Source organism: Callithrix jacchus, chromosome 18 (assembly GCF_049354715.1).
Source record: "Callithrix jacchus isolate 240 chromosome 18, calJac240_pri, whole genome shotgun sequence".
Lineage (NCBI taxonomy): Eukaryota > Metazoa > Chordata > Mammalia > Primates > Cebidae > Callithrix > Callithrix jacchus.
The window spans coordinates 33,779,611-33,793,658 of NC_133519.1; positions in this window are offsets into that span (position 1 = coordinate 33,779,611).

Below are 14,048 nucleotides of genomic sequence, written 5' to 3' on the forward strand. Positions count from 1 at the left end.
CAAATGCCCATTTGTTGGTAAATAGATAAACAAAGTGTGGTATATTCATGTAATGGAATACTATTCCGAAAGGAAGAAATAGACTAATGCTATGTGGTACAACATAAATGAGTCTTTAAAATAGAATGCTAAGCAAAACAGGCAAGACTCAAAAGACTACATATATCAATTCCATTTATATGAAATGTCAAAGGAAAGCAAATCTGTAGGGACAGAAAGCAGATTAGAAGTTGCCTGGGCCTGGGAGTGGAAGCAAGAATTAAATGCAAATGGGAATGCAGGACCTTTTGGGAGTGATGGAAATGTTCTGAAACTGGCTTGTGGTGACAATCGCACAGCTCTGTAACCGTGCTGAAAACATTATTTGTATATTTAACATGGATAAATTTCATGGTGTATAAATTATAGCACAACAATGTTTAAAATACAGACCCAGAAAGTCTCATATATGATCATTTTTACACCATCTCTTCTGCTTACCACCCAGCCACTGTCATCTTGCCTGGATTATTTTAATAGTCTAACTGGAATCTCTGCTTTTACCTTTGACTCATTAGAATTTACTCTTTATAGGGTTAGAACAAATTGCATCATGGCTCTGCTCAAACATATCCAGTGGCTCCTCCAGATAAACCCAAAGTCCTCCCATGGCCAACAAGGCCCTACAATGCTCCATGAGCTCTCTGAGCCCTCTTACGTGACTCTCCTCTTTGTCACCAGCCCTGGCCACACACGTCTTCTTGCTGCTCTTCAGCATCAGTCATACTCCTGTCTCAGGACCTTTGCATACTCATCCTCCTACAACCTAAAATATTATTCCATGAGACATCTTCTTGGCAACTCTCACTTCACTCAGGTTTCCTGCATATTATCAGAGAAGACATCCCTGACGACATTCTATTATAACATTCCTCCCTTTCCCTACAAATCATCCCTATCTTATTATCTTGCTTTGTTTGTCTTTGTAGTATTTATCACCTCCTGGCGCACTTTGATTGATAGGTGTGTGCACTTGTGTGTAGTTCCCCCTGACCACCCCATCTAGAAAGAAGTTCCATGAAGATAGGGTCTTGCCTCTTGTTTATTTGCTCATCAGTGTATCTCATTTGATTCCTACAAGCACCATGGAAGTTAAGCCATCTTATTTACAGAGGAAGACAATGATGCTCAGAGAGATTTAGCAGTTTATTAAAGGTCACCCTGCCAATGTTTATCCAAGCTGGAATTTAAGGCCATAATGTCTGACTCCAATGCCTGGAGCCACGCTCACTACACCAAGTCCTACACTGACTGTATACCAAGAAAGCATACCAAGAAGTACAGTTAAACCAAATCCCACTGCACAAAGTTCTGTTTATTCTGTTCCTCTGAAATCCTAGAAAATGGTCTTAATAATTTTGAATCCCAGCCGGGCATGGTGGCTCAAGCCTGTAATCCCAGCACTTTGGGAGGCCGAGACAGGTGGATCACGAGGTCAAGAGATCGAGACCATCCTGGTCAACATGGTGAAACCCCGTCTCTACTAAAAATACAAAAAATTAGCTGGGCATGGTGGCTCGTGCCTGTAATCCCAGCTACTTGGGAGGCTGAGGCAGGAGAATTGCCTGAACCCAGGAGGCGGAGGTTGCGGTGAGCCGAGATTGCGCCATTGCACTCCAGCCTGGGTAACAAGAGTGAAACTCGGTCTCAAAAAAAAAAAAATAATAATAATAATAATTTTGAATCCCTTGATTTTTTTTTACATCAGCAAGATCTGTGTAGTAAAAAAATAAGAAGTGCACTTGCAATGCTGGCTTCCCCACATTTGCTCCATCCTGTAGAAAAGCCAGCCATGAAATAAACCTATAACCCGAAATAAATACATTTCCCATAGCCTGAAATAAACACATTTCAGAAAAATTAAAAATTTCAAGCACTCACATAAATCCAGTTTAACATTAAGAACAAGAGGGTAGAAACATTTAGGATGGATGATGCCAATTCATCACAATCTCTTTCTTCCTCCAGAGCATAATCTGTTACACCTCTTCATAGCAATCCGTGTGATTTATTTGTGTAATCAGTGGATAACTACACCTTTTCAAATTGCGTCTTTGCTCAAAAGCTAGACACCCAAAATGTAATCAAGAAAAGAGTAAAGTATTTATTTACACTAGTGTTCATCTCAATGTCAAGAGACTCTGTTTTTACAGTTTCCTTTTTTCTATATCTTCCTTTATATTTTAGAAATCTTCCCAATATATACAGGTACTTATCAACGCAGTTGTGACCCCAGGACACTCCAAGCATATCGGTGCTAGAGAGAAAGAAAGGAACAACAAGGAAAGGTTCTCAGAGCAGCTGACAGCATGATCCACCTCTCTAAAACACACTGGGGAATCTGTTATTAGCTCCTATGGTGTGCCCACCCTTTTCCCAAGTTCTGAATATATAGAGATGGTGCTGCACAAAGAAAGATGATACTGCTCCACGAATCACACCAGTTACTCAGAAAGACAAGCAGGTGTATCCTCCCTAGTCTCTTCTCCTGAGTTCCAGGAGGTGAGGAACAAGAGGATGGAGCTGAGGCATCCATCACTGAAGTCATCACTACAGTTTCTATTGGAAGCAAAAGTATCCTATAGCCAACCGTCTCAACCCCAGGCAGAAACTCAGCACAAACCTAACATGCTGCTTAAAAAACAAATGAATCATGACATAATCATGGCTGATGGGGGGGAAAGCTGATTCCATATTTCAGGCTTGCTGTTGTATACCAATCCAAGGCCATCACCAAAAAGAGAGAAGTCTTTCTTCTCTTAATCTGCAGATGTCTTTACAAAAAAGCTTTAAGTTCTTTGCAGAAAATTCATACAGAATCTCTATGGTTCCCCCTGCAAGGCACTGCTGTGAAGTGTCTAGAGTCAGAGTCTGCTGTGAAGGCTGTTGGCATTGGTGGAAGGGCAGAGTCCAAGCCTGGACATCACTCATGCATCCTTCTTCAACAGGAGGATAAGGGAAACACTATATTTGTACATAAAACACTGAATCGGATTTATCTGATAGGAGCTGGAGTTAGAAATCATTCACCTCCACCTTATCCTTGTGGATAACCCCCAGTCTCTTCACAGGTCCCAGATTTGGCTGTGCTAACCAAGGGTAATTTGCCTCCTCATTATAACATTTTGACTTCTGTAACCATATTTGGGTCATCAGGGCTTCAAACATAGAATGTTTACAGAACGTTTCTCTTGAGAGAAAACACAGTGCAAGAGTTACTATAGTTTTGCTCGTGGTTAGTAAAACCTATCTTATCGAATTTCAGAGAAAGCTAAGAACCTGGCTGGAGGAAGAGATCACAAATCAATTAGAAAGGGTTTAGCAATTGTCTCCACTGTTCAGTGCAGCCAGGGATCTGTTTTACATTGAATGGACGCTCAATAAGTGTTGTTGGTGTGCTTTATTTACATCTTTTCTAATTATAAAAATTAGAAATCTCAATGCAGAACATTTGAAGCACACAAAAGAAAGAATTCTGGTTTTTACCGTGGTTCCGTGGTCTGTAAACTTTGCAGTCATTCCTTCCCTTCCTGCTTCATCCTGCCTGACTCTGGCTGTGAAGTTTCAGTGAATTAATGCAAGGAAAAACGTTCTGTTTACGTGATGGATTACGTGTATTGATTTGTGTACGTTGAACCAGCCTTGCATCCCAGGGATGAAGCCTACTTGATCCTGGCAGATAAGCTTTTTGATGTGCTGCTGGGTTCGGTTTGCCAGCATTTTACTGAGGATTTTTGTATCAACGTTCATTAGGCATGTTGGCCGGAAATTTTGTGTTGTTGTTGTGTCTCTACCAGGTTTGGTATCAGGATGTTGCTAGCCTCCTAAAATGAGGCTAAAATGAGTTAGGGAGGAGTCCCTCTTTTGCTACTGTTTGGAATAGTTGCAGAAGAAATAGTACCAGCTTCTCTTTGTACCTCTGGTAGAATTCAGCTGTGAATCCATCTGGTCCTGAGCTTTTTGTTTGTTTGTTTGTTTGGCTGGTAGGCTATGTTAACTACTGCCTCAATTTCAGAACTTGTTATTGGTCTATCCAGGCATTTGACTTCTTCCTACTTTAGTCTTGGGAGGGTGTCTGTGCCAGGAATTTATTCGTTTCTCCTAGATTTTCTAGTTTATTTGCATAGAGGTGCTTATAGTATTCTCTGATGTGAGTTTGTATGTCTGTGGGATCAGTGGTGATATCCCTTTTATCATTTTTTATTGTGTCTATTTGATTCTTCTCTCTTTTATTCTTTATTAGTCTGGCTAGTGTCTATCTATTATGTTAAACTTTTCAAAAAACCAGCTCCTGGATTCACTGATTTTTTTTAAGGGTTTTTCATGTCTCTGTCTCCTTCAATTCTTCTCTGATCTTAGTTCTTTCTTTTTTTTTTTTTAATGATTTTTGGTTTCCCTCTGTCCACTTTCCCACCTGTTTATATTCTTTATTGTTTAGTTTGTGATCTTTTTTTTTGTTTTGTCTTGTTTTATTTTATTTTATTTTTCTTTTTTAGAGGGAAAAAGAGAAAAAGAAGGGGAAAAAAAGAAAAAGAGAGAAAAAGGAATATTATGTCATTCCTAAAATGGGTTTCAATAATGGCCGATCAATATTTTGAGTGTTTAAAGTGGTTAATGCATATTTTATGTGTTTAAAATGGAGACCTCTATTGTCTTATTTGTTCTGGATCTAAGTTCAAATCCTGGATATCGTTATCAATTTTTTGTCCCATTGAATCTAAATCTCATTATGTGTCTTATGTATCTGGGTGTTAAGATCTCTTATTGTTGCATTAATCCTTTTACCCTTGCATCCTTGTAGCTTTGAAATCTATTTTATTAAGTGTGAGAATTGCAACTCCTGCTTTTTATTTAGTTATTTTTGCTCTCCATTTGGTTGGTGAGTTTTTTTCCATCCCCTTGTTTTGAGTCTTTGTATATCTTTAGATATATCGTTAGATTTTGTGGATAATGTATATTTTGTGTGTTTAAAATGGAGAGCTCTATTGAGTTTATTTGTTCTGGATCTTAGTTCCAGTCCCGGATATCGTTATCAATTTTCTGTCTCGTTGAATCTAAATTTCATTATGGGTCTTATGTATCTGGGTGTTAAGATCTCTTATTATTACATTAATCCTTTTATCCTTGTATCCTTGTAGCTTTGAAATCTATTTTGTCAAATGTGAAAATTGCAACTCCTGCTTTTTATTTATTTATTTTTGCTCTCCATTTGGTTGGTACGTTTTTTTTTCCAACGCTTTATTTTGAGTCTATGTATATCTTTGGATATACCATTAGATTTTGTCTATATCTTTTGATTGGGAGATTTGGTCAATTTAAATTTAGGGTTGCTGCCATTTGATATTAACTGGCTATTTTGTCCTTTTGTTGATAAAAATTCTTCTTTATGTTAATGCTCTTTACTTTTTGGTGTATCTTTAGAAAGGGTCATACTGATTGTTCCTTTCTGTGTATAATGCTTCTTTTAGAAGTTCTTGTAAAGCAGGCCTGGTGGTAATAAAATCTCTGAGTACTTGCTTGTTCCTAAAAGATTTTATTTTTCCTTCAAATGTAAAGCTAAAATTGGCAGGATATGAAATTCTGGGCTGAAAGTTCTGTTGATTAAGTATATTGAATATTGGCCCCCACTCTCTTCTAGCTTGTAGGGTTTCCATTGAGAGATCTGCTGTAAGCCTAATAGGCTTACCTTTATGGGTAACTCGATCTTTCTCTCTGGCTGCCCTTAATATTTTCTCCTTCATTTCGATCTTGGTGAATCTAACGATTATGTGCCTTGGGGTTGGTCTTCTTGAGGAGTATCTTTGTGATGTTCTCTGTATTGCCTGGGGTTGAATAGTGTCCTGCTTTGCTAAATTAGGAAAATTTTCCTGGATAATGTCCTGGAGAGTATTTTCCGGCTTGAATTCATTCTCTCGGTCACATTCAGGTACACCAATCAAGCGTATATTAGGTCTTTTCACATAGTCCCATATTGCTTGGAGACTTTGCTCATTCCTTTTTATCCTTTTTTCTCTATTCTTGTCTTGTCGTTTTGTTTCATTAAGTTGGTCTTCGACCTCTGATATCCTTTCTTCTGCTTGATCCATTCGGCTGTTTAAGCTTGTACATATTTCACTAAGTTCTCGTGTTGTATTTTTCAACTCCATAAGTTCATTTGTATTCCTCTCTATATTGTCTATTCTTTTCAATATTTCATCAAACCTTTTTTCCAAGTTCTTAGTTTCTTTACATTGGGTTAGAACAAGTTCCTTTAACTCCCAGAAGTTTCTTATCATCCACCTTTTAAAGCCAACTTCAGATAATGGAACACAGTCCTTTTCCATCAGGGCTTGTTCCGTTGCTGATGAGTCCTTTTCCATCAGGGCTTGTTCCGTTGCTGATGGGTTCTGATTTTGAGTATACTCGGCCTTCTTAGGCTGTTCTTTTCCATTCATTGTAGATGAACCGCCTTTCTAATTAGGTTTCTGAGTCGATGTCCGACTTATTGATTCCCAGTGCTGGGATGAGAGCAACCCACTGTGGTGGCCTAAATAGCAGCGATAAGACTGATGGTGCTCTTCTGCCCGGGAATCTCTCGTCTGGCTTCCCTCTTGAGTCCACAACAAGTGGCTCTGACTTCCCGGAGCTACAAACTCCGGTCAGTAGGGGAAGCGGTCCCGTTTGCTCTGCATGAAGAGCTGCTGCGCCGAGACGCCGGCAAAACAACTGCAGCGGCCACAAGAGTCGCTCTGGCGACCCGTGGGGCTCCTCCACTGGGAATTGGCTGATCGGTGAGTGACGAAAATTAGTCTAAAGATGTGGCGTTGTCTTGTTCTCTGAGCTTTCACTGGGAGCTACAATCCCGAGCTGTTAGTGGTCGGCCATCTTGGATCGATCCCTGATCTTAGTTATTTCTTGTCTTCTGCTGACTTTTGAATTTGTTTGCTCTTGCTTCTCTAGTTCTTTTAATTGTGATGTTAGGGTGTCGCTTTTAGATCTTTCCTGGCTTTCTCCTGTTGGCATTTAGTGCTATAAATTTCCCTCTAAACACTGCTTTAGCTGTGTCCCAGAGACTCTGATATGTTGCGTCTTTGTTCTCACTGGTTTCAAATAACTAATGTATTTCTGCCATTTGACCCAGCAATCCCATAACTGGGTATATACACAAAAAATTATAAATCATTTTATTATAAAGGCACATGCACATGTATGTTTATTGCAGCACTGTTCACAATAGCAAAATAGCATCTGGAACTGACCCAGATGCTCACCAATGGAAGACTGGATAAAGAAAATGTGCACATATGCACCATGGAATACTATGTAGCCATAAAAATGGATGAGTTCATGTTCTTTGCAGAGACATGGATAAAGCTAGAAACCATCATTCTCCGCAAACTAACACAACAACAGAAAACCAAACACCACATGTTCTCACTAATAAGTGAGAGTTTAACTACAAGAACACATGGACACAGGGAAGGGTACATCACACATCAGGGCCTGTTGGGGATAGAGGGCTAGGGGAGGGATAGCATTAGGAGAAATACCTAATGTAGATAAAAGGTTGATGGGTGCAGCAAACCACCATGGCATGTGTAAACCTATATAACAAACCTGCATGTTCTGCACATGTATCCCAGAACTTAAAGTATATATTTTTTAAATGTTCTAAAAAGGACACTTGTATACAGGAGCATTTGATGTTATTTCATGGCATCAAAATAATGTGCCAGCAGAGTGTACTGGGATCTTTTCACTTTCATGCAACGTTTCTGTGTTTATTGACATTGCTTCTTAGCATTTAACAAGATGATGGAGAAACACTTCATTGCTTAGAAGGAAAAAATCTTTCAAGCACTTAATCTTTCATCTTTACCTATAAGGCTTTTCACTCTTGGAATCACATAGGTGATCATGATTAGTATTATATCACTCCACAAAATTAATTTTTCAAAATGAATGTGACTAGAAATTGGCCATCTTCCTCCATTTCTAGGTCCGCCTTTAAAATTTGGCCCTCTCAGTTTTGTCAAATTTAACTCTCCTGTGTTCTTAATGAACTCTAGTCTTGAACATGATTGATTCATCATGACTAAGAGAGAAAACTAAGCAATTAATTCCTTCAATTTTTTATTGACATATAAATATTGACATATTAATTCCTTCATATTTTTATTGACATACTTTTTGACCTAAATCAAAAAGTACACATATTTTAAGTTAACAAAACAAAATCTCAACTGCACTAAGCAACTCACTTGTGAATTTAATGTTCCTTTCCAATGTCTTTTTTACTAAATGTTACAAATATAGTAGATGGAATGTAAACCTTTTTAGTATATTCATATTCAATTATGTAAATATAAGTTCTAACCCAAGCATGTTGCTTTGACACATATCAAAGGACTGTTGATCTCAATCAGGTGTAGCCCATCTAATCACTAGATTTCTCTGCTACTGTCAACTGAAATATTTAAATAATTCTGATTCCTCAAGACTCAAGACAACTTCTTCCAAACCTGCCACAACATCTGAATGCTATAATGAATGAATAAGTTAGGGAATTCTAGTCAAGGGAGAAACATAGTTATAAAAATGATGAAAACAATCATTACACTACACTAATAATCAGTTTGCCTATTTTGTTTGTAATAAAAAATATACACTAGGGCCTGTATTCATTCATCCCAGATGTAAAGGTAATGGTGTGGGTTTATAAATAACCATTTTCCCCTCTCAACCTATTTAATGCGGACATGTTTCAAGGCCTGACAGTAAAGCTGTCTCCTAAATGTGCCCTGAGGTATAAAATGAACCTTCTTCCCAAATTATAAGCCGCCCTCGTGGTGTCATTAAGGATAAGGAAGACCTTGGCTCTGGGTTTCTCTGCTCATGTGTCTCGGGCCTGCAGCCCACTGGCAAAAGGCCTGCTTGTCTGTGACATGGATCTCTTGAGGCACCCAGGATGCTCAACCTCAGCTGAGCAGTTCCAGCAATTGGTCTGGATGTCCATGATTTGTCATGATTTGCATTTCTACTGGTGTGGGCACAGTTATATGAATCTGTGATGAGGCCAACCACAGAAAATGATTCTAAATTACTAGATTAATTCAGCTATGAGATAAACTACTCAAATACTACTTATATTTAGAACTAGATTAATTCACCTATGGATTAAATTACTCAAATGCTACTTACATCTCAATGAAACTCAGGTCTTCTCCTAAAAAATTTTAGCTCTTCAAAATGCCCAGAAGATAAAGTTAATTCTTCAGCCTCAAGGACCTTTCCTAAGTCACCTTTTCATTCATCTGTGGCCACTCCTCCATTCTTATTTGGACCTAGTTGTCATCTTGACTCTCCTGGTCATACTCCCTGCCCACTTGGTGCTTATTTGCTGAGTGTTTGCATTATGCCCGGTGTCAGTATACAGCCATGAACAGAGCAAAAGTGAGCCTTGCTTTCATGGAGTTTATAGTCTAATAGAAAAGGCAAATTGATCAAATAAGCAACAAAAATATCTTGGTCTTCTCCACCTTCACACCTTTTTGCCTACATTACCTCTCTTATTTGCTTTGGCTTTTAAATTCTACTCACCTCCATGGCCCAGTCAAAATCTCTTTGTCCATGACACAAACTTTCACTGAGCAACCCAGTCTGCCCACAGGTCACTGCCCCTTCTCTGAGCCCCGTATGCTGTGGACCATACCAGAGTCACTGAATGATCTATGTGCACTGGCCAGCTTACAGCACAATGCAGACATCAATAACTGATCACAGCACTCCCTGCTGAGCCAGGAAATAAGGTGAAGATCCCACTCAACACAGAAAGTCTGCAGCCACTACCAATCAATTGGAGCTGATTTTATAAAAGAGATACTGTCATCCTCAGTCCATTCCATTTACTAGGCAGTTATCAGTGACCTCTGACTTTTACTGTCGTAACATCCTCATGCATAGTTATTATATCTACAACTACAATATAATGCATAAGTCGCAGGGACTAGCTCTTATGTTCCCTTTAATAGTTCTAATTCAGCAACTGTGTATTGAGCACAGACCATGGGAAAGCCCTCTTGTAGATGCTACAGGAAATACAGAGATTAATAAGACATAGTTCCTGCTGCCAAGAGCTCCTGATCTCTTTGAGAGATGAGAATTTTACAAATATCTACAATTCAGGGAAGAATAAAATGAATGCCAGAAGAAAGGCCTCGAGGTTTAGAAAAGCCACGTAATTAGATCTGGCTCAAAGGACAAGCAAGATTTCTTGGAGAAGGTAGCATCTGAGATGGATGCCGTTGATCGCAGAAGGAAGAAAGAGGAGGCAGAGTGCCGCTCTCCAGGCACAAAGAAGAGCCTAAGCAAAGCCACAGAAAGAGGAAGTTAGGATCCATCAGGTATTCTGGTTTGGCCCCAAGAATGCTTAGTATGGCATCTTGTGAATAGTAGGTACTTGCTATGGTTTGGTTGTGTCCCTACCCAAATCTCATCTTGAATTGTAATTCCCATAATCCCTACATGTCATAGGAGGGACCCAGTGGGAGGTAATTTAATCATAGAGGAGGTTACCCTCATGTGTGAGATAGTGAGTGAGTTCTCACGAGAGCTGATGATTTTATGAAGGGCTTTTACCCCTTTTGCTTGGCACTTCTCCTTGCTGCAGCCATGTGAAGAAGGATGTGTTTACTTCCCCTTCTGCCATTCTTGTAAATTTCCTGATGCCTCCCTAGCCATGCTGACCTGTGAGTCAATTAAACCCCTTTCATTTATAAATTACCCATTCTTGGGTATGTCTTTATTAGCAGCAAGAGAACAGACTAATACAGTACTCAGTGCATGCGGGTAGGTAGATACTTTGGGTGGCACTGATTAATTAACAATCTACAGGAACCAAAGAGTCTGTGAGAACCTCATATTCACACACACAAGCATACATACAAACTCCAGAACAACAGACATTTCCAAAAACAGGACTCCAGTCTCTTCTCTAGCAGCTTACAGAGACACTAATTGTAGCATCATTTTTCTTCTTTTTTTTTTTTTTTTTTGAGACGAAGTTTCGCTCTTGTTACCCAGGCTGGAGTGCAATGGCGCGATCTCTGCTCACCGCAACTTCCGCCTCCTGGGTTCTAGGCGATTCTCCGGCCTCAGCCTCCCAAGTAGCTGGGATTACAGGCACACAACAAATTTTTTGCATTTTTAGTAGAGATGAGGTTTCACCATGTTGACCAGTATGGTCTCGATCTCTTGACCTCGTGATCCACCCGCCTCGGCCTCCCAAAGTGCCAGGATTACAGGCTTGAGCCACCGCGCCCGGCCAGCATTATTCTTTCAGAATAATTGATCTAAGCATGTTTTTGGTCTAACAAGGCTTTAAGAATGTGTTCAATAAGCGTTCCTAGAATATTAATAACTAGTACGTGGAAAGGGGCTCCGTGCTCAGATTCACCTGAGGAAATGCTGAGGTAGGTGAGATTTAATGGGTATATTCCACAGTACTTCTTAGAGATTCTGACATGCTATGTCAAAGCAGAGTGGGATGTCATTATCATTTCCTAAATACATTTGACCATAGAGTCTTTTTTTAATGGAGGCTCTCATGGAATAAGTATTTCATAGACCACTCTATGATTTCTATGAGTTATATGCAATTATAGAAAATATAGAAAAACGCAGTTTGCCTAAATGATGAAGACAGGTCTCAAACAGTAGATTGTCAGCTACCAGGAACTCTTGAAGATGCTTGATGTATCTATTCCCTTTTTCATTCACCCTCCATTTTACTGCATCCTACTCCATTGACCACGGTTAATAAAAGCTGATATTTACTGATCCTGTACTATATGTCAGGCTCTGTTTTAAGTGCTAGAACCCTCACAATAAGCCCTCAAGGTCGGCACTAGTATTATTATTATTCCATTTATATAAGTGAGGCAACTTGAGGCACTGAGAAATTAAGGGATTTCCCCACCGCCACCTGAATGGTATGTGGTGGAGCCAGTGCACAACTCAGGCAGAGCTAAGGCTCCTGGCAACCACACAAGTTTCTCATTCAGATAGAGAGAGAGAGAGGAAGAGAAAGACCACATGATGGCTCCTCCCTCTTTTATCTACTGCCTATGATGGATTTAGTTCTGTAATACTCCACTCTCTCATCAGCCTCCCCACCCACCCAACTTTCAATCTTCCATCCAGTCGTCGCTCTTCCTTCACACATGATTCCGATTAAGATAATTAACACCTCAGATTCCGATTAAGATAATCTCCATCTGGCCATGTGGTGTTTTGTTTCCTTATTCTAGACGGTGAAACTTCTTTCCAAATATCTCATTCAGCAATTCCACTTTGATGAGAGAAATCACGAGTTCCAGAAAGATGCGGATTATATATCCAGTGTTAGCAATTACTCTAGGCAGCACAGCGTGACAGAAAATCAACATACATCACCTGTATTTCACTGAAATTTCTCCTGATGAGGAGGAACTTTCTCTTCGCTGAGATCTCTCTAAATTTCCTTCCTAGCCTCCAGAAGAATAGCCCCAGCTTATTCCTCTAGCCTCCTCTATTCTCAGCAGTCTGTCCAAATTTTTACTACTTCTTTCCCTAAAAAAAAGAAGAAAAAAAAAAGTCCCTTTGGCCTCTCCCTCACCTTCCCTGATCAAACTCCACCTTTCATCATGTTTGGTTGCCTCTGATCTCCACTCCAAACCTCTTTCACCTCATTTCTCTTTCTCTCATTACAGATTCATCTCTTCTTCTCTCTGCCTCCCACTGCCATGTGACAAATCCCTTTTAAAATAGCACCAGTGACTCACCCGGCGGATACTGTATTCCATTTATATGTACCGTCTTTATTTTCCAAGGGGCATAAAGAGTTTCACAGAAATTCAGGCTTATTTTTACCTCGTTCTTGTAAAAGAATTGTCTGTAAGAAGGGAATAAAAATGTAGTTGGGTATTTTGTCTAAACAACTTGACTATTAAGGCTGATAACCAGGTTTTCACTTTCCCAGGTTATTTCTTCTCCTCGTCTCCCTCTCTTTGGTGCTTGTTATTTTCTTCAGTAGCCTCACCAGAATTTAGACCTTAGTCTTACAGTTGCGCTGTTTCTGAATCAGTCACCCATGCTGGAACCCTCAGAGCTGACTCCAGCCCTCCAGCTTCTTCATGCCCATTGCCTTTGGGTAAACAGGCCACTCCAGCACTATCCTGAGGCCCTTACCTCTATTTTCACTGCCACAACCTGACTCCAGCCAGCCTCTCCTCTGACCTGCACCAAGGCAATGATTGCCTAATGGTTCCCACTGCCCTCAACCATTTTTCTACAAATTGTTATTCTCCACCTCACATCTGAGCATGCTGCAACTTGGGATCCTCTGTCTAAGATCCCATCCTTTGTCATGGTACTCAGGCCTCCTCAGTCTGGCCTCAAGCTACCTTTCCTCTATAATCACTGAGCTCTATAACACGCCCATCCTGGAAACAAGCAGCTTCCCTACATGTGCCTTCATTTCCCCACCTCCATGCTTTCATTCATTTGGCCCCTCTGGCAGGAGTGCCCACCCTGGTCTTTTCCTGTCAAGCTCTTTCTCAGGTTTAAAGGCACCTCTTCAGCTAAGCTTTTCCTAACTTACCCAGGGTGGACTTAAATATACAGAAGACTATATTCATATAGCTTTTTATGATAATTGTTAAAGTAGAGATATGTATAAGGTAGTACATATCACAAAAATGTATTGGAAGGCTATGATGTCCCAGGCACTGGGTGCATAGGCATCAGATTCATAGTCTTTAACCTACTTCTAAGTAAGACAGAAAATAAAGTCAAATAAATGGTATTTCAGGGTGAAATAAGCAGTAGTAGAGATGAGCCTCCTTCTTCCTCTGGGTGGTTGGTGCCAAGTGCACTCCCACGGACCCAACCTTAGCTTAGCCAATGAGTAATGAAAGTAATAAGGTGAATTCCACCAATGCTATTTTCTCCTATGCAAGCCCTGGCTCTATACAGCCAAGGAAATTGGTGAA